This window comes from Saccopteryx leptura, chromosome 9 (assembly GCF_036850995.1).
Source record: "Saccopteryx leptura isolate mSacLep1 chromosome 9, mSacLep1_pri_phased_curated, whole genome shotgun sequence".
Lineage (NCBI taxonomy): Eukaryota > Metazoa > Chordata > Mammalia > Chiroptera > Emballonuridae > Saccopteryx > Saccopteryx leptura.
In genome coordinates, this window is record NC_089511.1 from 55,804,470 (window position 1) to 55,829,790 (window position 25,321).

Consider the following 25,321-nt stretch of genomic DNA (forward strand, 5'->3'; position numbering starts at 1 on the left):
TCAGAATGAGTTGGCAATATATATAAAAGAGCTTGCTGTAATTTTCATTGAGATTGCACTGAATCTGTAGCTCAAATTTATAAAATAAATCATTACACACAAAAAAGATGTAACTATGCATGATGACATATGTTACCTAGACCTATTGTGATAATTCAATATATACAAATATCAAATCATTATGTTGTACATCTGAAACTAATATAATGGTATAAGGTAACTATACCTCAATTTAAAAATTACAGCAAAAAAAAAAAAAGAAACCTTGAAAAAGAAAAAAAAGAAATCAAATTGTAATTAGTATTGTTAAGCCTAATCCAGAGGGACTTGAAACATTGAAGACACGAACAAAATCCGTCATTTACACACCAAAGCTTTATTGTCTAGTTTGGCCAAGCAGCGGCAACTCCGACAGAAATCTGAGGGAGAGCGCGCCAGCCCTTTGTTCTACTTAGTTTTTATAGTTTTGCAAGCGGGAAGTACAGAAGCAAAAATTGCAATTAGGTGCCCTTTATCACTATTGATTATAGTCATATGTCCTTTAACATGATAGGACCATGTTCAATTTGCAAGCCATACATCATTTTGGAGAAAACAAAATTTACAAGTCAACACAATAGTAGAAAGATGTCTCTTTACATATTAAAAGGCATTCCTATATTTTCTAATGTTTATTCGCCATCTCTTTGTCCAGAGTCACACACATTAACTCCATGCATTCACATAGGAGAGGTAGTTTCCATGGGGACAAATGCCCACAAATGGCTCATTGCTATAAGAAAAGGTTTATTTTGGCTTTTCTCTCCCTGTACATGGCTAGCCATTCACCCCTTTCCCCACAGGTGTGGTGGAATGTCAGGGAATCCATGTTTTCCTTCCCTTTGCATTTACAATACAATGTCAATCACACAGTACAGAGATTATTCACAAAAGTTTTCTGCACACCTTAACCCAAATTAATAAAATGTTCTTTAAGCCTCTTAAAATATTAATATTGATTCTGTAGCTTTTGGTACTTTACAACACCTGCGGGTGAGGTGGCGCAGTGGCTCCTCAGGGCTCCTCAGTATTTGGGTAATTAACATAAATATAAAATCAGGAGAGATGATCAATTAGTCTGAATATATTATTTCAAAAACATGTTACTCTAGGATTTGTTCTACTCTACAGAAAACATGCAAGACACAAAAGATATTTCTTTTCTATAGATCTTGAATTTTTTTTTTTTCACAGAAGTGATCCATTTGAAGACCCATACTCTTCCATGAATATTTTATACTCTTTACAACTGAATATCAGTACTGAACCTTTGGTCTCATTTCTTTTTCTCTAAATATTTGCACAATTCTGACATATGAGTGAAAGTTACTTTCACAGCTAACCTATTTCTCTTTATTGAAGACACAGTTTGTGTTGGACATGAAGAAGTGCTTGAAAAGCAATCACTAAATTTCACAGGAGACAAAGAAAGATTTTATACCCAAAGATAAGCTAAGTAGTTCATTTTACACGACCATCACTTCCAATCCTGTAATTTCTAAAAGTAAATGCCAATGCTTACACTGATAAACATAAACAACAGATATTATCTTTTTTTCATTTCCTTTTTCTTTCAATTTCTCTATTGTCCTTAAAGATTCTGTAGTTCAAAATCCTATTATATGGTTATAAGAGTTTAACACTGTAATTCTAAAAGACTATTTTTATTTTAAAATTTACTAAAAAAAATGAACTCGGAGAAAATGCATTTGGAGAATTGAATTAAATAATGAGTGAGGTTTATATACTACTTGGAAAAGATCAAAGCTGCATTTTATTTAATATATGCTTCAACAACACACATGATGAATATTTTATACTGAAGGTACTGCAAAAAGGTATAGTGCATATATAAATATAAATATTTTATTCCTGTACAAATACCTTTACCACATTCTACAAAAAAAGAATGAGTAAAAAAAAAAAGGAATGAGTATATATTAGATGCTTTAATATGTTTATAGATTAATAGCCTACTTCTGATATTAATCCTTTTTAGTTTTATATTAAGTGCTATAAATATTAAAGAAAATCAAAATGATGTGTGCATGTTTCTGTCTACTTTAATATATACCATATATCTTGTTCTTATACTTACTTTCAATATGTAGTATATAAAGAGATTTAAAAGCCAATTGAATTTTCTTTCATTCAAAATTCTGACACTATTAACTTTAGAGTAAGTAGTAAATACACTTCATGTTGCTGAAGATTTTGAAATAGAGATTAATTAATTATTGAAATAATATTTTATTCTAATTATGTTTTTAAAAATTGTACTTTGGATGCTGGCCATTAAAATTTGCTTTTCAAATGAAGAAAAGAATGTTAACAGTAAGATTCATATCAAAACTAAAATAAGACCTTGGCAAAGCGACCAACTATGGATAATATTAAAACATTATACAGGTTGTGATGTCATATATTAGTTTTAAAAGTTTGATATAATGGACATTGAACACCAGCCTCCTTAAATGAGATATTCAGCTATATCCACTATCCCTTTTCTGTAAATTATAATTGTAAAGGCCAGGGGCTGCTGCCATCATGGCCATATACATGCAGGTTCTCACTGGATTCAGGCAGACAGTCAAGAGACAGTGGAGCCAAAAAATGGTGGGCCCATTTCTTTATTCTACTCTCCTACTGGCCAACGAGCAAACACACAGGACTCCAAAATCCTAACACATTCTCCAGTTCCACAACCAGGATATCTTCCCCAGTTTTTCCTAGAATCAAAGGTCTCCGCCAGTCTTAGTCACAGTCACCTCTGGTTCCCCCTTTGCACACCTTCTCCCTTCTCCTCTCTGCACAAACCAGCTTCTCCTTCAATACCTTGCCATCTCGGCTTCTCTCCTCCTTCCTTATTCTGGAAAACATGGCTTCCTCTTCCTTCTTTTTCTCTTTTTGTTTTTAAAACATTTTGGCATGAAACCACGCCTCCAGCAAACATTAGCATAACAATGACCCTTCCAAAGCAGGAAGATAATCCAAAATTTACAATCAATTGCCCTGCTCTGAGGGCAAGCACACACGTGGCTGCCCAGTGCCATTTTTAACAGTAAAAGTGAGCAAACTCAAAAAACACAAATTTTACAAACTCATTTGCTCAACAATAATGATAAAAGATATAAAAAGAAAAAGCTAACAATATTGCAATTTGAAGGAAAAAGAAATCAATTGTTTCACAACTCTGTAATTTCTTTTCTTTTCTTTTTTTCCAGAGACAGAGAAAGAGTCAGAGAGAGGAATAGATAGGGACAGACAGCCAGGAACAGAGAGAGATGAGAACCATCAATCATCAGTTTTTTGTTGTGACACCTTAGTTGTTCATTGATTGCTTTCTCATATGTACCTTGACCGTGGGCTTTCAGCAGGCCGAGTAACCCCTTGCTCAAGCCAGTGACCTTGGGCTCAAGCTGGTGAGCTTTTGCTCAAACCAGATGAGCCCACTCTCAAGTGACCTCAGTGTCTCGAACCTCGGTCCTCCACATCCCAGTCCGGCGCTCTATCCACTGTGCCACCTCCTGGTCAGGCAACTCTGGAATTTCTTAAAGTGACTTTTCTTGGATTACTTCACGTTCCAATGAGATCCATGAACTGACACTTATCCTTTCATTAATCAACAAATCAGTTCACATTTTCACATTTGGTTTAGCATATCCTTCTCAAAAACAAAACAACCCAATATCCTGGGATAAGGCTGGCTAAAGTCTCCTTAGCAAAAAAGACTGTCTTAACTTGCTATTATTTTTATTCCTATCATTCATTCTTGAAATAAAGATATTACTAGAGGAAAAGAAACATGGAAGAAACTCATACTGAGTTTAAAAAGTATAGCAAAATTGTCACTAAGAATGAACATATCTGTCCTCTCAGTTTTCCCTGTCTTTCAAGAGATATTCTGATTCTAAAGGCCAGCATGAACTGTCATCTTTTTAGAATAGCAAAATATTAGTCAGTATAGTGTTTATCAGACAATGTAAATTAGATTTTAGAGTTATGGGGAGAGTGGGGGAGAGGTGGGGAGGGTGAGGGAAAAAGGGAGGGGAAAGAGGAGGGAAAGACAGGAAGAGAGAGAGAGAGAGATGGACTTAATTTTCTACTTATTTAAACATTCATTGATTCACTCTTATGTGTGTCCTGACCAAGAACTGAACCTGCAAACCTGATGTATTGGGATAATTCTCTAACCAAGTGAGCTACTTGGCCAGAGCTCTATGTAAATAAGTTTTGATCTTAAGTTTAAATCTTGGGTCTGTCATATGTCATAGGTCATAGGTCATAGGTTACCTTTTCTCATTTTAAATGTAATCTTGCCATTATTTAGCCAACACAAATACATGCACACAATACACATACACATAAATACATATAGACACACACACATATATTTATTACATATGACATACATATGAGTGCTTATAATGTATTTGAATAAAAATGAAGACAGTAATGTTTTTCTTATAATGTGAAGGGCTTTGGTTTTAAATAGTTAACTAGTGAATTATAAAAGTATTACACATAATTGCAACTGAATTTATTTTAAAGAAGATAAATAGGCCCTGGCTGGCTGACTCAGAGGATAGAGCATTGGCCAGACACATGGACTTCCTGGCTTTGATTCTTGGTCAAGACACAGAAGAGAAGAGACCATCTGCTTCTCTTCCCCTTTCTCTCCCCCCACCTCCCTCTTCTCCTCTCACAGCCAGTGGCCGAGTGTCAGCCCTCAGCATTGAGAATAGCTTGGTTGGTCAGAGCATCTGCTTCAGGTGCTAAAAATAGCTCAGTTGATTCAAGCTTTGGCCCCAGACGTGGGTTGCCAAGTGGATCTTGGTCAGGGCTCATGTGAGAGTTGTCTCACCATCTTCCCTCCTGTCACTTAAAAAAAAAGGGGGGGTAAATACTATTTTCAATTTTTAAAATAGCAATTTTAATGTATTATAACTAATATATGATAAATGTATGTATCATTTTTTCCTTTTACTCAGCACCATTTAATGTATTTTATTAACTCAAAATAGGAAACATCACTCTTAAAAATAATACAATTAATACATTCATGAGATTTTTAAGTAAAAAACATATACTATTCATACTATAGGTTTTCTACCTTTCTTGGACAACACAGAAAAATACAGTACTCAGACCACATGTTTTAACAAGATTATGAAATTTCATTTTGCACAAAGTTTAAAAACAAAATAAAACCAATGTTAAACTAATTCAGCCCTAGCAGACTTCCTTGAATCCCTCATCTTATCCCATCTTACATTTCATTTTTTTACATAATATAGTATAGCAATAGAATATGTGTTTCAAATTAGCAAAGAACTTATTTTGAACATATTAGGAGGCCAGGGAAAGAAAATATTTTGTTTTTGTTTTTTTTTAAATTTATATATTTATTTTTACAGAGACAGTCAGATAGTGGGATAGACAGGGACAGACAGACAGGAACAGAGAGAGATGAGAAGCATCAATCATCAGTTTTTCATTGCGACACCTTAGTTCATTGATTGCTTTCTCATATGTGCCATGACCGCAGGCCTTCAGCAGACTGATTAACCCCTTGCTCGAGCCAGTGACCTTGGATCCAAGCTGGTGAACTTTTTGCTCAAGCCAGATGAGCCCGCTCTCAAGCTGGCAACCTTGGGGTCTCGAACCTGGGCCCTTCCGCATCCCAGTCCGACACTCTATCCACTGCGCCACCGCCTGGTCAGGAAAGTATTTTGTTTTATAGCTTGGACATTCATAACTGGATCTACATCTAAAATGTACCAAGAACTCTGTGTCTTTTCTCCATTCCCAGAACCACCAAAACAGGCATCGTCTCTTCTCCAGTGGATGGTTAAGCTGGACTTTAAGTGATAATCACACTTTCTTTGTTTCACCACTCTTGACTTTAGTCTTTAAATAGCACAGTGATCTTAGATAATGATAGAGTGATAGATGTCAATTACAAGCTGCACAAATAAATTTGTTATATGATAAACTATTTGGTTTTCTGATCTTGCTTTCTCTCTCCTTTTTTATCTTTAGGCTGATTCTCACCATTTACCTTTCTCCTTCTCTGTCCTCCAAATACAGTGCCTTCTCCTAGTGTTAAAATACTACACACTCATACTTGTTTTAGAGTATCATCATATTTTTTTTTATTTTTTGCCAGCTCTGCCATTTATCTCAAACTTTACATAATTGGTTTCTTCTTTTCCAGTCTCAAGTTGCTTTTAATATTTTACAAAAACAGAACAAAACAAGAAAAACTTTGTGATGATTATATCTAAATCAGTAGACCATCAGTGGATGTTAAGTAGAGCACATAAACTTATATTTAATTCACTCTTTGAACTAAGCATCATTTGTTATTATGCTTATTTACAATCTATATAGACTCTTTGGTGAAATACTTATTTATACTTGTCCATTTTCTAATTGTATTGTTTGCTTTTTACCACTGTACATTGATAGTTCTTGATATGTTCTAGATGCTGGGTCTTTTTATATACAATTTGCAAATATATATTTCCCAATATATAGCTTGTCTTTTCATACCTTTTCATACATTTTATGAGGAGTCAGTACCTGGACAGCATAAAGAAGGCATATATATATAGAGAGAGGAGGAGATGCATGTAGGTTGAACGAGAACAACCCACAAAGGAGAGACTAGCATGGGATCCCAGGAAAGACTAGCATTGGGTACCAGAACATAACCAAAATGAACAATGCATCCACATGGAGGGGCATCTTGGGGCAGGTATAAGAGTCTGAGTGTGGAGGTGGAGAGCATCTGTGTCAGAGAAGGCAACAGCCATCCCAGAATTTGGTTATATATGCGGAAGGTTGTGAGATAAAACACAAAACAAGTTAAATTTGAATTTCAAATAAACAAGAAATAAATCTGCCAACCCTACACACAAGGCAATGTCTCAAATAAGTGTATTAATGACAATTGCCATAATGAAGTTGGGTTTCTAAGAGGTGTAGAGAAATGACAAAGGTGGAAAGGGGGAAAAACCTACAATAATACAATACCAGAGTTGGGAATATTGGTGTATGTCCATGTTTTTTTAATATAGATATAAATGGATACATGAACAGCAGACAAATACACACTAACATATCTATCTACCTACATTCATACATATATTTCCTGTTCCCTAATTTGGTTTATTCAACAGGTCTGGGAGCTGTGGCAGCCCAACAGTAATGTGTAGAGCTAGCTCCAGATCTTGTCTTCTAAATACTATTCTTCATCAAAGGGAATTGCCGAGACCAGCTCAGCAATGGGTGTATATAAAAGGAAGGCACTTCAGGACTTAAGAAAAACACTCAAGACACAACATACAGTAAAGATGGGTACATGAGACTCCCAGGCTCTAGGACTGACAACCTCTAAGACTGACAGCCCAGATTTCTGCAGCCTCATTGTATTTATTGGTCTCCTTGTTCATCAAGCAAATTAGCAGAACCTGGGTTCAGGTGCAGAGAAGGGTAATTAACTATTACCTTTCAGGTATGTAGGGAAAAGGCCATAGGGATCAGCTGTTTCCTTTAACAATCTTATCAATTCTTGCAGGGGCAGCATTCTGTCACTGCAGAACTTGGCATTCCAAAGTCTGCTCCAAAGACTTGTCTCAGGACAACAGTCTAATTCCCAGCCATTTTCCTACGAGGAATCAGAGATCCTTCTAAAAATAGTTAACCCAAGGTCTGAGACAAAACATAAAATGAGCCCAACATATTTTCTTTTGCAATAAATGAAGAAGTGTTCCAAGAAATAGTTGAATATATATAGATATAGATATATATATACACACACACAGATATAAAGGAGTTGTGATTGAACATATATGGGGAAATATAATTATCAAAATAATAATGATATAAACAGATAGCCAATACTTGTGAAATATAGAAATCCATGACTGCAAGTTTATATAAATAATGACTAAATAGAAAGTTTGATAGTAAATAAAGTTTTTATATCATTTCAAAGTATCTCTTCAAAAACATCTATTAATTACAAAGCAAAAATGAATACATTTTACAAAAGAGAAGTCATCACCTTAAAGAAATGAGGAAAGGAAACATCCTCAGAAGCAACAAATGGAACACAGTAGTATTTTTCCTATGTTCCCACCAAAGACATGTAATTTTAACCTAATGGTGAGGAAACAAGACTAACTCATATTGAAGAGAAATCTATATAACAACTGTCCTAATTTTTCAAATACCAAGCTAATAAACATAGAAAAAGAATGTGTGATTCTGAATTTGATCCATTAGCTATAAAGGACATTATAGGCACACCTCAGAGATATTGCAGGTTCAGTTGCAAACCAGCACAATGAAGCAAGTCATGAGAACTTATTCATTACCCAGTACATGTAAAAGTTATGCTTACACTATATTAGTTTATTGTGTGCAATAAAATTATATCCAAAATAATGTACATACCTTAATTAAAAATATTTTATTGCCAAAAAAAAAAAAATGCTAACCCATCACCCAAACCTTGAGTGAGTGGAAATCTTTTTTGCTGGTCGAAGGTCTTACATTCAATTTGTAAAACACCCTATTTGTTAAGCTCACTAAAACAGAATTCAATAAAATGAGGTATGCCTATCTACTGACATTAGGCAAAACTCTAATAGTGTATGAGGATTTGAAGACAGCAATGTATCAATGATGAGTCCTTGATTCTTGTGGTTACATTAAGTTATGCAGAAGAATATCCTTGTTTGTAGGAAATAGACTTTTAAGTCTTAGAGTGATAGGTCATCAGGTTGCCAACTTACTTTCAAATGATTTAAATTAGATAAAATAAAAACCGTTTGCAACATAAATTGTTTATAGGTTTAATTTTTTGTTTATTTTTTTCAGAAGGTGAAAAAATTATATAAGGAAAGGAAATATCAAACCTTTTTGTAGAATTTTTAAAACACTAACCTTGTTATGATATAAAATGTCAAGCATGATCTGTGTCTTGACATTTCTGATTACCTCTGAAAAAAAGATATCAGATTAGTCAATAAAATAATGGGCACTTGTCAATACTGGAATCTTGTCATTTTAAATCTTTCAACAATTTGAAAGTGTAAAGCAGTTTGTTTGCATCCTGAGTTTCTCAGTGCTGGTACCAAGGAAGACAAAAACAAACTGCATTCTGAAACCACTCTTCTCTTATTACTTACAAGACACGGTTGTCTTCCTTAATGACAATACTGGGCCTGCATTGCTGTTGTTTATTACTGCTATAATTGTGACTCTTGTAAATAATGCCGGTACAAACATTTCTGCTTGTCATTCAGAGAATACTGTTTGTTGATATTACCCTTAAAGACAGAAAGCCCAAAGAATGTCATTCATAATCATCAGTTTATTAACCTCTACTCCCCAGATATTCACATTTAACCAAAAGAAGTGGAATAAAAGCTTTTGATCACAGAAACAAAAGTTGTAGCTCTGCAACAAAGAAACATCTAGGTGATTCTTTTTTTTTTTTTTTTTCCAAGTGTAAGAAATCTTTGTTTTTTCGAATAAGATGACCCTGATTTTAGCTTGGGCCTTCTAACATAAGATTACCTAAAAGTATTACTTATAGTTATTACCTACAACCTATATGTGGACTCTGGCTAGATACATAAGCCATTGAAAAGAGTCTTGAGCAGGTTCATTCAGAAAAAGAGTCACGTGGCAAAGGCCTTATCTAGAAGTCCATTAATGCCAGTTTCTCAAAATCTGTAAGCGATGCGGCACAGATTCTGTGGGAATCATCAGATAGAATAGTGAAAACGCACCAAGGAGAGGAGGATGAGTGAATCGTTTAGGCTTTGGTTAGTCATTCTGGTGCTAATAATCAGGTGGGTCATGCAGAACATCCGCAAGGCCTTCTGGACTGCCCCTGAGGGCTGTAGTTTTCTTTCCGGACCCAGATAATCCAAGCATGGTGTGCCTGCCCTGCACACTCTGGTCCTTTGCCCTGAGTGTCTAGGAAATGCTCATAACAAATATTCTAGAAGGCGTTAGAAATAATCGCTGTGTCCCCGATGGCTTCTCGTTTTCCGGAGAGACGAGGGGAAGAGAGTGGTGTGGGACCCTTTGTTACTGCGGGGAGTGGGGCACTCGAAGGGCAGGGCTCCTCCCCGGGGTCCGAGGAGCTGGTCCTCGGTGTTGTGAGCAGGGTAGGCATTGCACAGGCCAGTCCTTTGTCAGTCCTGTCTGACCTGCTGGTGCTTGTGGCCCAGGTAGTGGAGAGAAAAGAGGGTCTTCGGAAACGGGGTACTTGGCACTGCAGATGTTCCCCAGCAAACTTACAAACCACTGAGGGAGGGAGAGGTCCAGGGCGGTGTTCATAGCCCTGATCCGGTTCTGCTGTCCTGACAATAGCACGTGTCCTCCAGGCTACACGGTGGCCCACGCGACGGAAATCGGGGTCTCTTGCCATTGGACCCATCGTCGTTCATAGCGGTATCTTGTAAGTCACTGTTCTTCCTTTAGAAAGCAGTGCTGAGTGTTGGAGCCTCCTGGCAGGCTGCATTCACCTGATAGGTGTAGAGGGGAGGCCATCACCTAGAGATATCCGGGCTCCCGTGATCCTCAAAAGGTGTGCTTCCATCTTAGGGGCACACAGTACCACTTTTTGCCCGTCCAATCTGAGGTTGTCAGGCCCAGCCGGGCCAACAGAGATATTGGGAGCAGGGTTCCACGATGTCTGGGCACTGGGGACTTTGCTTGCATTTTTCCGGATTGGGAAGCTGACCGGGAATCCGGGGTAGCTCAGGCTGCCTTGCTCCCTGAGCCTAAGGCCCTTCATGGCCTGCTCCCGGCGGTCAGCAGGGTCCTGAATGACGACATTCTGAGAGGACCAGGTCCCCAGTTTTAAGGTCTTTCTGACTGGGGGACACTTTTCAGGATGGCCCAGAAGAGAGATGGCAGGAAGTTTTAACGGGGCAGCAGGAGAGGAGGAGGGGATGGAGAGCTGTGCTCTGCCCAGGGGCCTGGAGGGCAGACGAGGGCCAGGAGGGGGGCGAGGGACAAAGGTAGACTGGGGGACAGGGTGCGAAGGCTGGCAGACGGGGAAGATGGAAGGAGGGGAAAGGGTCCGGGTAGAGCAGAAGGTGCTGGTGACCACAGAGGATCCGCTGGGGCCGCTGACTTTACGGGACACTAATAGTGGTTGGAGCCTGCTGGTGACAGAACTGATCTTGGATGGCCCTGGCGGCGGAGCAGGAGCGGGGCCAGGCTGAGGCCCAGGGTCTGCAGTGGGAACCGGCTCAAGGGAGGGCTGTAGGGAGGAAGGTTTGAGGCCAGAGTCCAGGGGACGGGAAGTGGGAGGTCTGGGGAGAGCAGGAAAGCGGGAAGCTTGCTTTTTGTTCATCGCTGCTACATGCAGAGTGAGACTCCTGCCCACAGTGGGGTCTGGACTATGCGTGTCTGCCTCTGTTACCTCAGGCTTCATCTTTGTGACCTCATAAGCATTGGTCTCTAGCCCTGCCTCCGTCATGACAGTGGGCACTCTAGACATAAGCAGACCCAGGGCTGGATTTTAGGATAGTCAGAGGCAGTACTTGGGCCTGGACCAGGGCAAGCCTTTTACATCCTGAGTCAACTTCAGTCCATTGTAGAGAGCCATTGCATCTGAATGTGTCTGGATTACATTCAGTTGAGATCAGAGGAAGGGTCCTGCTTGGCCTTGAGTGATCTGGCAGGTCAAGGTCACCTAAACAACTTGGAGGCTGTTCTTGGTATTGATGCCTAAAGCAGGGCGACAAGCACACAGTGCTAACACGGTCTCAGATGTCCTGATATGCTGGTTGTCTAGCAGCTGGTGCTCTGCAGTGGCCCCTTTTTGGGCACATCCACCTTCTCTCAGTCACTCTTCTATGGGAGGATCAAAGGGCTCAGCCAGTCCCTGAGCTTGGGCGCCCAGGACATGTCAGTTTTAGGAATCTCTGGAGATCCACCGTTCTTCCACCATTCCTTTGGCAACATCTCAGTCTTTCTTGACTCTCTGGGGATATTACTTAAGAAGACTCTTCTAGGTGATTCTTGAAGCATCCATAATCCACAATATCAGGAAGACAAACTTCTTGTCTTTGCTTCGGACCCATTGTGTTTAATTTTCTCTCTAGTGGAATCCTTGGTGGTTATTTAGATTAGATGTATTTATTAAATAACCCTTATTCTTAGTCAATCAAAAGAAAAATGAGGGGACAAGTTTTAGGGCAAAGGCCAGAAAAGAGAAGAATGACTAGGAGTTGAACTGTGAATCTTTCAAACACTTCTTTTTTTTTGAAGAGGGTTTACCATGAATATGTAACTTATTTCCCCAAATATACTATAAAATTTAGCCTTTCTATCTCATCTTATCTTTCCCACTCCTCTGCCCTCCTCTCCTGCTTTCCTCACATTCTTCTTTCCTCTTCCTCCTCCTTTTCACTCTTTTCTTTTTTCCATATGTCCTTGCATTTTCCTTTTCTTTCTTTCCTTCTCACTCTCCCTATCTTTAAACAATGCTGAAGAATTTATGGGAGAGTTATACTAATCATCTTTATTCATTTAAGGTAAAGCTTGATTTATTTATTTGCTAGTATAACTTGCATCTTTCTATACAGCATATATAAAAGTCTATTTGAAGATGATCAAAGGAAGAGAAAACAGTGGTGGTTGATTGTTTTGTACATCTACTTCTTTGCAAAGAAAATCTGGAGGTAAATACAATGAGTCTATGTAAGCCATCAAGCTGAAAATTTTAAGTGCATATTTTATTTAAGCAACAGTTGAATTTTAAATCACTCTATTATTGATGTTCTTAATAGTTGAAAAGAATATATCAAAATAAAATCTCAATCACAGGTTATTTGAAATTATTAAATTCAAAAAAGGAAATAGTTTTAAGCTTTAGATTATGTATAACTCCATAATTAGCATAAAATACTTTTATATTTTATTAACAATTAATCAGTAGCCTTTCAAATTAAGAGCTATAACCAAAATGACACTTCCAAAAAAAAGAAAAACATATATATTTTTAAAGTTTTTATTTAATCATCTTAGAGAGAGGAAAGAGAGAGAGAGAGAAACAGAAGATAGAGGAATGGCAGGAAGTATCAACTCTCATATGTGGCTTGACCAGGCAAGCCCAGGGTTTTGAACAAGCGACCTCAGTGTTCCAGCCCAACACTTTATCCATTGCACCACCACAGGTCAGGCAAACAAAAAACAAACCATACATCTTTATTCTCTGTACACAATAGCTAAAATGTTTGTAATTCATTTTATATTGTTTAATTGTAGCAACTTTTGTATTTAAAATAATATAACAATTATTTTAACATGCATTTCAAATAAATGATATTTTGAACAATCATAAAAAAGTGACATCTAAAGATTTTCTGTAATCTTTCATACTACAGTGACCAGAGTTGATATAACTAGATTAAGAAAATTACTTCAAACAGAAGAGTAAAACTGAAAAGAATGAATGTACCTATACTCTAGTCCATTACTTTATGGTTAAAAAGAATGACTGCTTTTATAACTGAAACTCTTTCTTAACTTATTACAGTTGTGAGTATGTAGAACAGAGCTTATACTTATTATTTATTAATTATTGTATTATTTTTCGTACAAACTGCAAACCTACTTTTGCCCCACCCTGTTTGTGTGTGCGTGTGTGTGTATACTTACATATATATATGTATGCTCACAAAAATTACGGGATCAGGGAATGTACAGATACTCCAGTACTTTCAGCCTTTTATACAGTGCCGTTTTCACAATGAGGAGCCACTGAGCCATTTCACCCGCAGGTGTTGTAAAGTACCAAAGGCTACAGAATTAATATTAATATTTTAGGAGGCTTGGAGAACATTTTATTAATTTGGGTTAAGGTGTGCAGAGAAATTGTGAGAATAGTCTCTGTACTATGTGATTGGCATAACCAGGATGGTCCTTGACATTGTATTGTAAATGCAAGGGGAGGAAAACATGGATTCCCAGACATTCCACCACACCTGTGGGGAAAGGGGTGAATGGCTAGCCAGGTGCAGGAAGAGAAAAGCCAAAATAAACCTTTTCTTATAGCAATGAGCCATTTGCGGGCATTTGTCCCCACCGAAACTACCTCTCCTATGTAAATGCATGTGTGACTCTGGACAGAGAGATAGCAGATAAACACTAGATAATATAGGAATGCCTTTAATATGTAAAGAGACATCTTTCTACCATTGTGTTGGCTTGTAAATTTTGTTTTCTCTGAAATGATGTATGGTTTGCAAATTGAACGTGGTCCTATCATGTTAAAGGACATATGACTATAACCAATAGTGGTAAGGGGCTCCTAATTGCAATTTTTGCTTCTGTACTTCCCACTTACAAAACTATAAAAACTAAGTAGAACAAAGGGCCCCGCGCTCTCCGTCAGATTTCTGTCGGAGTTCCCGCTGCCGCTTTGCCAAGCTAGACAATAAAGCTTTGATGTGTAAACAATGGACCTTGTTCCTGTCTTGCATATTTCAGGTCCCTCCGAATTTGGATTAACAACACATATACGTATATATATGTCTGTCTGTCTATAAATTTATTTATATATCTATTGAAAGAGATTGAAAAACTTTCTCAGGGTCACACTGTTATTAAGTGGTTAAGTCAGAATTCAAATTTAAGCCTTCCTACTGCAGTCCCTTCCTGTCAGATAAGAGCAGCCATATATCTTCTAGCCCAACTCCTTTCTCCATCTCTAGCCAGGGTGTTTCCTACCATGTTGCTAGCCAGAGCATCTCATGAATTACTTCTTTTCAATTTTCATTCCATGGTGATTCAGGAAACCCTTATACCTGTATGTTCTTCTCTCCCTTCCCATCAAAAGACCCTTAGAGGCCCTGGCCGGTTGGCTCAGCAGTAGAGCGTCGGCCTAGCGTGCGGAGGACCCGGGTTCGATTCCCGGCCAGGGCACACAGGAGAAGCGCCCATTTGCTTCTCCACCCCTCCGCCGCACTTTCCTCTCTGTCTCTCTCTTCCCCTCCCGCAGCCAAGGCTCCATTGGAGCAAACATGGCCCGGGCGCTGGGGATGGCTCTGTGGCCTCTGCCCCAGGCGCTGGAGTGGCTCTGGTCGCAATATGGCGACGCCCAGGATGGGCAGAGCATCGCCCCCTGGTGGGCAGAGTGTCGCCCCTGGTGGGCGTGCCGGGTGGATCCCGGTCGGGCGCATGCGGGAGTCTGTCTGACTGTCTCTCCCCGTTTCCAGCTTCAGAAAAATGAAAAAAAAAAAAAAAAGACCCTTAGAATCAGGACATCCTACAACTTTTTCTCTTAGCCACAATGTATTGAAATAATTTTTTATCTGTGGCTATGAACTACTCCAGCAATTCTCTTATTTTTCCAAAATTTAAAGATGGCAGAAGCAAACATGTATTCATATTTTAATCAGAAAGAATAATGGGAAACTTACATACAAAACACATTATTGACTTTATAGTATTTAACAAATTGTCAATGTCATCAAAAGAGAGTATTTAATTCTTTTACATACTTGTTTTGAAAAGACCTTATATATATTAGTTTTTTCTTTATATTGATATTCTAAGAAAAAATTAAGTGAATAATATCCATAGCAGGAAACTCAATAGATTTTGTTAAAGTGCTGAGAAATGTATAATATAATTTTGTTCCTAGTAAATATTCATAAACAGTTTTGTAGTTCTGTTAGGTATACCTGCTGGCACAGTGTTTCCATTGCTCTTCATCTGAATTTGAATGTCATAGTGATTTTTACTATAGTTCTCAGGAAATATTCACAGATCATAATAAAATGGTGTTTTAAGAATGTTAACCCTTCAGCCTTTACATCACCTTTGAGCTAGGTCAGGAACATTGTAGAAGGCAGAATTGGCAAGATTACTTAAGAATAAGACTTTAACATTGAGCTATTTTAGCGCTTAAGAAAGAGGCCACAAAGCCATCCTCAGTGCCAGAGGCCAACTCGCTGGAACCAATTGAGGCATTGGAAAGAGGAAGAGGGAGGGGGAGGGGTGGAGAAGCAGATGGTCACTTTTCCTGTGTACTCTGACCTGGAATCGAACCCGGGACATTCACACTCCTGGCTGACGCTCCACTACTGAGCAAACCAGCCAGGGCCCATTTTTAAATTTATTGTTTGCTTCTTTATTGCTGAGCTTTGTGAGTTTTTTTTTATATTTTGGATATTAACCACTTATCAGAGCTGTTGTTTGTAAATATTATCTCCCATTTATTGACTCTCTGTTTGTTTTGTTGTCAGTTTCTTTTGCCCTACAGAAACTTTTTAGTTTGAAGTAGTCCCATTCATTAATTTTTTTCTTTACTTCCCTTGCCTTTGGGGTTGATTTCATCAATTGTTCTTATGGCTAAGGTCCATGAGTTTACTACTTGTTTTTTTTTTTTTTAATGTAATTTACTGTTTAAGATCATATATTTAGATCTTTGATCCATTTTGAATTAATTTGTTTTTTTGTTTTGTTTTTGTCTGCTTTTGCAGAGGGACAGCCTGGAGTCAAATTTCATTATTTTGCATGTGGCTTTTCAGTATTTCCAGCACCATTTATTAAAGAGGCGTACTTTTCTCCACTGTGTGTTTTTGGATCCTTTGTCAAAGATGATTTATCCAAAAAAGGATGTTGTATCTTATCAAATGTCTTTTCTGCATCTATTGATGGGATCATATGACTTTTGTTCTTTCTTTTGTTGATATGGTATGTTATGTTCATTGATTTCTATGTGTTGAACCAGCATTGTGCTCTTGGAAAGAATCCCACTTGATCTTAATGTATTATTTTTTTAATGTGCTGATGCATTCGATTTGCTAGTATTTTGTTTAAGATTTTTGCATCTGTATTTGTTAAGAGATATAGGTCTGTAGTTTTATTTTTTGTGTGTGTTTGTTTTGCCAGGTTTTGCTATCAGGGTGGGCCTCATAAAATGTGTTAGGGAGCGTTGCTTCTTCTTCTAGTTTTCAGAAAACTTTGAGAAGTCATTTTTCTGACTGCATTTCTGAAGTGCAAAGTATGCCTTTTAACTCACATATCCACACATATTATTCTACATCTTTAGAATCATTCCAAAATAAGTATGATTGAAATGATACAGTACTATTTTAAAGTGCCTCTTTAAATTCATTAATAATGAGTAAAAGACCTTTGTCACTATAGATTGAGTTGTTCATCTCTTATTAATGCATAAAATCTGTATATAAAGGATATTAAACCTTTGTATGTCATATATATTATATTGTTTTATCAAATTTGCCATTTTATATTTTTAAAATGTTGAAAATGCTTTTCTTTCATTAAGTTTAAAAGTTTCTGAAGTCGAATTTGTCATCCTTCCCTCTGTAGTTTCTTGCTTTGATGCCTGTATAATAACCTTAGAAGGGCGATCTGTAGGCTTGTAGGTTGAGAGAGAGAGAGTTACATCTGTTTCTAATGAGGGGTGGGCCAAAGGAATAGAGGTGAGGGTTAACCAAGCATTTTCCTAAAACCTGATAGTCTGAGGAAGGAGGTATGGGATTAACAGCAAGGAAAATAACTCCTGTTTTTCAAATATTGCCACACTGAAGAGACCAACTGTGATCACTGCACACTGTAGTCACTGTGATGCCCTTTGTTTTCTTCCCTCAGAAAATATTCATATATGTACACATACACACTCATCATATATAAGTGTTATATATTTTTATATATCTTAAAATGAGATTTCAAAAGAATATTGTAAATTTGTTAGAGACAGGGTTATTAAGCATTTTTGATAAATACGAAAAGAGCATAAAAGTAGGAATATTTTGTACAGGGTCAAAAGCCAGTTACACATCAAGCCTAACTATATTCCAGGGTTTTTTTCTGTTGCTAAACTCTTTTCTAAACCATCATGCAGTTTATTTTTTGTCTATGTCTTTTTTAGCAACACAGTTCACATAAAAAATATAGGCCAGATTCCTTCTATGACAATGATTTCACTATGGGATAAACTTATATTAAAATGTTTAATTATATAAAGAAAACAATAATTTACTTAATCATTTTAATTTACTATTAAAACTATGTAAATAAGTCTTAAAAATTTTAAGTAACAGATCATTTTGGCATCAAGATTAGAAATATACATTTCTCCAAAGCATTTGACTTATTTCACTCATCTGAAACCCCTTTGAGGGGCAAGATAAAACTGAGAATGAATAAAAAAAAATAAAAAATAAAGAACTAAGGTAATGAATTTCCTGAGTATGTATGGCATGTAATCTCTGAAAACAAAACCTCATATTGTAAAGCTTGTTATAGCTTTCCAAAAACACTCCCAAATAAAAACAGTGATAGACATAATGCATTTATAAAATATAGAAGGCAGATAGTAACTATTATTATATGCCTTTTTCAGATGTTATGACTGATGCATTGTCAAGGAATGTAAGTGACTCATTAGAAATCTAACATAAGCTTATGATCTTTTTTTACTAAATGTCTTAGACAAATATTTATTATTTTTCTTCTATGTGCCAGGTAATAGTCTAGTCCTTTGAATTAGAGCAGAGGAAAAAGAAAAAATATTTGGCTTTATTGACTTTGCCAAAGTCATGGGCATCTCTTTTGGACAGAAAAGAAGATAGTTAAGCAAATTTAATGGAGATCTATACAATCCCAATTGGACAAGAATTCAGTATTCTAGTCTAAACTCTTATTTATATATGTGAGTAAAATCAATAATTTACATTTAAGAGAAACTAAACAGATCTTCTTTCCCAACTCCCATCAAATATGTCTCAAAACATAAGCTACTTGAGCTGTTATTTTTTCATTGAATTGAGACTTAAGTAACTAATTTTATTTTGTCATTTTTATTGTTAGAGTAATATAAAATTATAATATTTCTATGGTATGTCATACCTGGATTCAAACTGTCTAAACCTTATAAAATTGTAGTTGGTACTGAAATTCATTGAAGATAGCAAACATTAAAAACATTAAGTAGAATGCTGCACTGGGGTTCCAGAAGGGACAATGAAATGCAAAATGCTACCTTACTGAACCCCAACATCTAGCAAGTCCACTCTAGTGCATATTTAATTAAACAAGAACTTATTTTATGTAGGTTCACTACTCCCACCCCAGACTCCTATTGAAAGTATATTAAAAAATCAGTACCATGATGTTAAAGATTTTATAAAACTATTAAATTGTTTTTAAAAAATACCTAGAACACTTGGACTAAAAGAGAAACAAAATAAAACACTCAGAGATCCCAAATTCTAATTAGAAATAGCTAATTTCCCATTGAGGCACAGAGTTTTCAAGCTAGTTGAAAGAAAATAATTTATTCATTATGTTTTGTAACAATTATCCTCTAAGCTAATATTGTTAATATGAATTGTTATTGAATATTTCTAAGAGCTCATTAATATTCTATCAAAAACAGAATCAAAGAATATGAAAAGATATTTGTCTATAATGACAAATAAACATTTCACAAAAATTATGATCACAGTTACGTTTTTTAAAAATGCCACATCAAAAATATATAATTTATGTCTCAAAAGAGAACTTCTTTATCACACAACACAAAAGTAGTTTCCATATGATTTCAATACTAATATGCAGTTAATTCTCCATAAATTATTAATTATGTGTGCTGGCGTGCCAGCCCATGCTAAGGAACCCTGACCCAATTTAGATCAATGCTTAGGAGGAACTAGTTTATAGCTACAGTTGCAAGTAGAAAAATTTTACAAGCCTCAGCAGTTAGGCTCAGATCTAATCTTGCTAACAGAGGCAGGCTGCATTCTTTGTGCTTCAGTCTTTAGAACAATGTGTACTTTTGCAAGATATTGTGCAGACCTGATGAAACAACTGTAACCTTGTGATTTTTGCCCTTAAATACCTCTCTCCCACTGAGTTCATTGCTTCCCTGTGTGGATTGCCAGTGGACAGATGCCAGCTAATAAAGGCTCTTCAAATTCTTAGTCAATTTGTCAATTCGGGCTCCGACTCAGTTTCTCGTGTGTGGCACCGCAACATTATGAAATACACACATTAATTGAAAATTTCTAATTGCTCCAACCCAATGAAAGAACATTGAAAGTTAAACCCAGAGCTATGATTTTTACTAAATTTATTAAGATGATAATGGTTAACATAGCTATACAGGTTTCAGGTTCCCAATTCTACAGCACAGCTCTGGAAACCATTTTTTCTGTTTAATTATTAGGAGACTATAAACTATCATGTTAATTAAATTGCACTGTAATAAATAGTTTAAAGAGGACAATGTTGAATAATGTCAACTTTTCTAGATTTCACCCATAGAATCATCTAATTAACCAATTTTTGATTCCTAATGTGTCATTTTGTCCTAGATGGACACAAATTTCATGAATCAACAGTTGTCTTGATGATAGTTAGTATGGCAGCATTTTTTTCTAGTTAATGGGATTCACATTCTTCTCAGAATGAGACTACTTGTTTTATGAAATGATTTTTTATTTAAAATACAGATATTTAATAATAACAAATATTTCTATAATATACAAAGCTGTTTTATTTATTTATATTTATTATTGATGTTTCTTAACTGCAAATTTATTTAAGATTTGTGTGGACTGAAAAAATCTGGAAATGCTGATACTGTAATAGTTGTTTTCAGTATGTGGCTTCCTAGTTTTTACCAAGTAGATTGGTGGAAAATTTCCCCCATTGTGTGTAATTTTACTCATCAATTAAAATGCCAACTTTCTTGTGAGAAGAACCCAGGGAACAACAACAACAACAAAAATAAAAAAAATATTTGTGAGAATGTCGAGAGAAGAGCTTACCAAACTTTAACATTGTTTATGAACTACTGTGCTTACATTTGTATGTAGGACCCTAAAAAACATACATATACTTTGAGAGCTAAAGATAGAAAAAATAACCTACACAATCTAAATTGCAGAGAGGTCACTGGGTACAATTTATGGAGCAAGTCCTGACTAATACTCCAAAGATTTAGAAAATTGAACTTACACTAGATTCACAACCCACTGAAATCTTTTCAGAATATGTGGGCTGAACTCAATCAGATGAATTATCTTCTAAACAAAAACAAAGAAAAACAATATATTAATATTCTACCAAAGGATTTATGCAAGACCTACAATGTCATAACAAAATATTTAACATATCCTGGCTACAGTCCAAAATTATTCAGCATATGGAAATGATGACAATCAATAGAAGCTAATGCCAAGATGACACAGATATTGATATTATCTTAATAATACTTTAGAATAGCTATTTTTAAAAGTATCCAAATAACTGCAAACATTCTAAATGAGTGGGAATGAAGCAATTCTTAATACATGATCTTGAGCATTTCTTTCTACTACCTATTTTTATAACATTATTTTAATTCAGAAAAGATTATTTAAGTTATGCCTAAATAGAACTACAAAAATAATTAAATAATGTTTCTTCTCCCCTCCCCCCACTGGCATGGCACCTTTTTTTTTTTTTTTTCTAATTTTATTTAGAGAATTAACTTTAACAGAGTGACACTGATCTATCAATAAGAGAACATCGGTTTCAGGTGAACATTTCTATAACATTTAAATTGTTGATTATGTTGTATATCCATCACCCAAAGTCAAATTATTTTCTGTCACCTTATGATATTTTTTTAAATCAATAATTATAAAATCTTACTCTGAGTATATTAAAAATAATGTGCTTTATACTTTAATCTATTAGTTAACTTGAAACACATATTAGCCAAGAACATTATTGAGAAAATGTATAATTTTCTTAAATGATTAAATTTATGGGACAATGTGGTTTGACAGAGTACTTTACATGGACATTCTTACACATTCAAAAAAGACTGAAAGTCAAGAGACAGATTTTGTCCTTGTCTTCCACCAGACTTCTGGGGGAGATTTTTGCAAACCACTTCTCTCTAGATTTCTGTCTCAGAATCTGCAGAAAGTGTTTACACATTGAAGAATTCCCCTTCAAGTACACAATTCCCAATCTTTTAACATGTTCAGGTCTCTCCTTCCAACCCGTTCTCGGTGTGAAATAAGGTATATATATATATTTTTTTTCATTTTTCTGAAGTTGGAAACGGGGAGAGACAGTCAGACAGACTCCCACATGCGCCCAACCGGGATCCACCCAGCATGCCCACCATGGGGCGACGCTCTGCCCACCAGGGGGCAATAATATGCCCATCCTGGGTGTCACCATGTTGCGACCAGAGCCACTCTAGCGCCTGAGGCAGAGGCCACAGAGCCATCCCCAGCGCCCGGGCCATCTTTGCTCCAATGGAGCCTTGGCTGTGGGAGGGGAAGAGAGAGACAGAGAGGAAAGTGTGGCAGAGGGGTGGAGAAGCAAATGGGCACTTCTCCTGTGTGCCCTGGCCGGGAATCAAACCCCTGTCCTCCGCACACTAGGCCGACGCTCTACCGCTGAGCCAACCGGCCAGGGCCAGGTATATTTTCTTACCACTTCTAGTTAGTTTTAACTGAAGGATTCTGTCAATTCAACAAGACAAAAGAGAAGAGAAAAACATAAGTAATAGACATAAATATAGAAAACAAAGAATTAAGACTATTTACTTGCATATTACACAATTATACATGTAGAAACTTTATAGAAGTCTACAAAAAAAAACAAAACAATCTGCTAAGTTTAAAAGAAAATTTATAAAGGACCCATAACATAAAATTAATATATAAAAGTCAATTACAGGTATTTTTTTTACTCTAGAAACAAATTAATTCTTTATATTAGAAACAAAACTGTATTAAAATACAATACTTTTGACAACAGTATAATAAATGCCAAATAACTAGAAACAAATGTAACAAAATATCTAAAATATTTCTACACTAAAAGTTATAAAAATATTGTTGAAAGAAAATAATTAATGTGGACAAGTTCTGCCTGGGGTGAGGACGATGGAGACGCAAAAACCCAACTCCAGAGACCAGGTTCAGTGACGCAGATCCACTTTATTCAGGAAGTAAGCTAGCTTATATACACATGTTCAGCCTATATGAAGTTACAGCATGTCCTTCCTAGCCAATGGCTGAAAAGATCAGAGAGCTGCATGGTTGGCGCTAAGTCACTTCCTTATAGAGGGTGAGCTTCCTTCCTGGGTGTGCCCAGGAGGCTTCTGGGAGCTGGAGTATTCTCACAGCATTGCATCAGCCACAGCTGCTAGGAATGTGCTCTGTGCTCCACCCACAACTCCCCCTTCTCTTTTCATGAAGGCCAATTGGACTTGATGAATAACAGCTTACTATTGTTGTAGCTTCTGAATGCTACGCATTATGCAAAGGAACCCTAGTAGAAATAAATAACTATAATACTTATTATACTATATGCTAATAGATTAGCTGGATTAAACAATGAGGCAAGCTTCTGTAATGTTTGACCTAGTTAGGAAATAGAACGGGGTCTTAAACAGGGGATTTCTCTTGGGGTCGGGATGTCATTTCCCTCCCATTGTGTTACAGAGACCTTCTAGGTGCCGTTAAACACAGTTCCATTTTGATTGTAAAAAATGGACATAGGTCCATGCACACCCCCTTTCCACAAAAGTCCCAGCATCTAAACACAGAACAGATGGCTTGCTGTGGGCTGCATACTGCATATAGTTGCAAGGCTCATTACACAAATTACAACAACATGACAAATCATACAATTTCAACAATTATAGAGGTACACTTCACCAGTCTCTGAGCACTTTGCCAAAAGCACAAAATGTCCTCGGCCTTCTTTCTAGCCATGGGAAAAGCTTTCTAGGGCAAGGAAGCCGCCCCCCACCTCCATCAGGATATTTCACATTGTTCAAAATCCTAAGTCCATCCAACAAAGGAGCCAGTGTTCACTCAGAGCATAGTCCAGGAAATTAGTCCATGCACATGAGGCCTCAGCCACCCCCCTCATCCCTGCCATCCTGGCACATCTTACACTTTCCCAAAGAGGAGCACGTGGCAATGGGAGTCAGCATTTCCATCTCTGCTCTGGAGAGCATGATGGCATGCACCCCTATGTCCCAAAATGTCAGTGAACCCACCAGCGGCTTAACAGACACTCCCTGCCATTCCAGCGGCCATTCAGCAATACAAGCCTGGCTTCCGTTCATCCTACCGCCACAGCTGCTGCAGTTTACCTTCTGGAGTCTGCAAATCGCAACTCCGGCCCAATTCTCCTCATCCTCCAAAGATGAACTGAAAACACCAGCTCGCGCTGATGGGCTTGAGTCCCGAGCTGCCACCTGCGTCTGGGAGTCAGCGGTTACTATAGCACACATAAGCAAGAACAGAGCACCAGGGCCTGGGGGCCCGTCAGGGGCAATTCTCTGGGCCCGTCTTGCCAAAGCGTCCACATCCCCCCAGGTGATGGGGCATGCATGCTGGCCATGAGGTCATCTTCTGGAGCGCTGAGGACCTCCTCCCCTCAGGCGTAGTCAGTGTGGAGAAGGTGAGGGCTGTGGCTTTGGACGGGTGAAGACTGAACCATTCAGTGGGTGCCCAAGAAACCCTGTCAAGCAGGTTGGGGGGTTCCTCAGAAATTGACTGAAAAACACAAGCATAACCTCTCCCTTGTGTTAGAAGAGGGTGTGTTCCCACCACTGTGCTGTGGCTGGGTCCTTCCAGTGTCATTTCAGAAAGAGGGGCAGGAGAGAGAGAGAGAGAAAGAGAGATACAGAAAAATAGACAAGACAGACAGACAGAAAGAAAAAAGACACATGGGGTGTATAGGCTGGCCCATGGGTCTGCAGCAGGAACACGTGTTGGAGAAAATGGTGTCTGAGAGGCTGGGGTGGGGCATTGAGCCCTGGCAGGGAATGCGGAAGTAGCAACTTCCACTTTTTTCAGGTGGCAGAGCTGATGGAGCAGTTATCAGTTCGGTTGGTTTTGTTTCTGTGCGCTCAGCTGCAATTTTGTCAAAATCGGAGGCTAAACTACTTTTCTCCTCAATGGAGGGGGGCAAATAGGGAGTTAGGGGCTCCTCAGAGAGAGAGGTAGCCTGTAATATTTTTGGCACCAGTTGAGGGTCACCAGGAGGATCACCAGCCAAGCAGGCACATATTGCCAATAAGGCAGGAGTGAGGCCAAGAGGGAACGTTTGCTGCCCGTGCACCTCAGCCGAACAAAGAGCTCGGGCCCAAGTAACTGGGTCCCAGAGGAGCATGTTCTCAATCCAGGGATTGAGAACAGAGAGAATCTCCCAGTAAGTACAGAGATCCTTTTCACTAACTTCA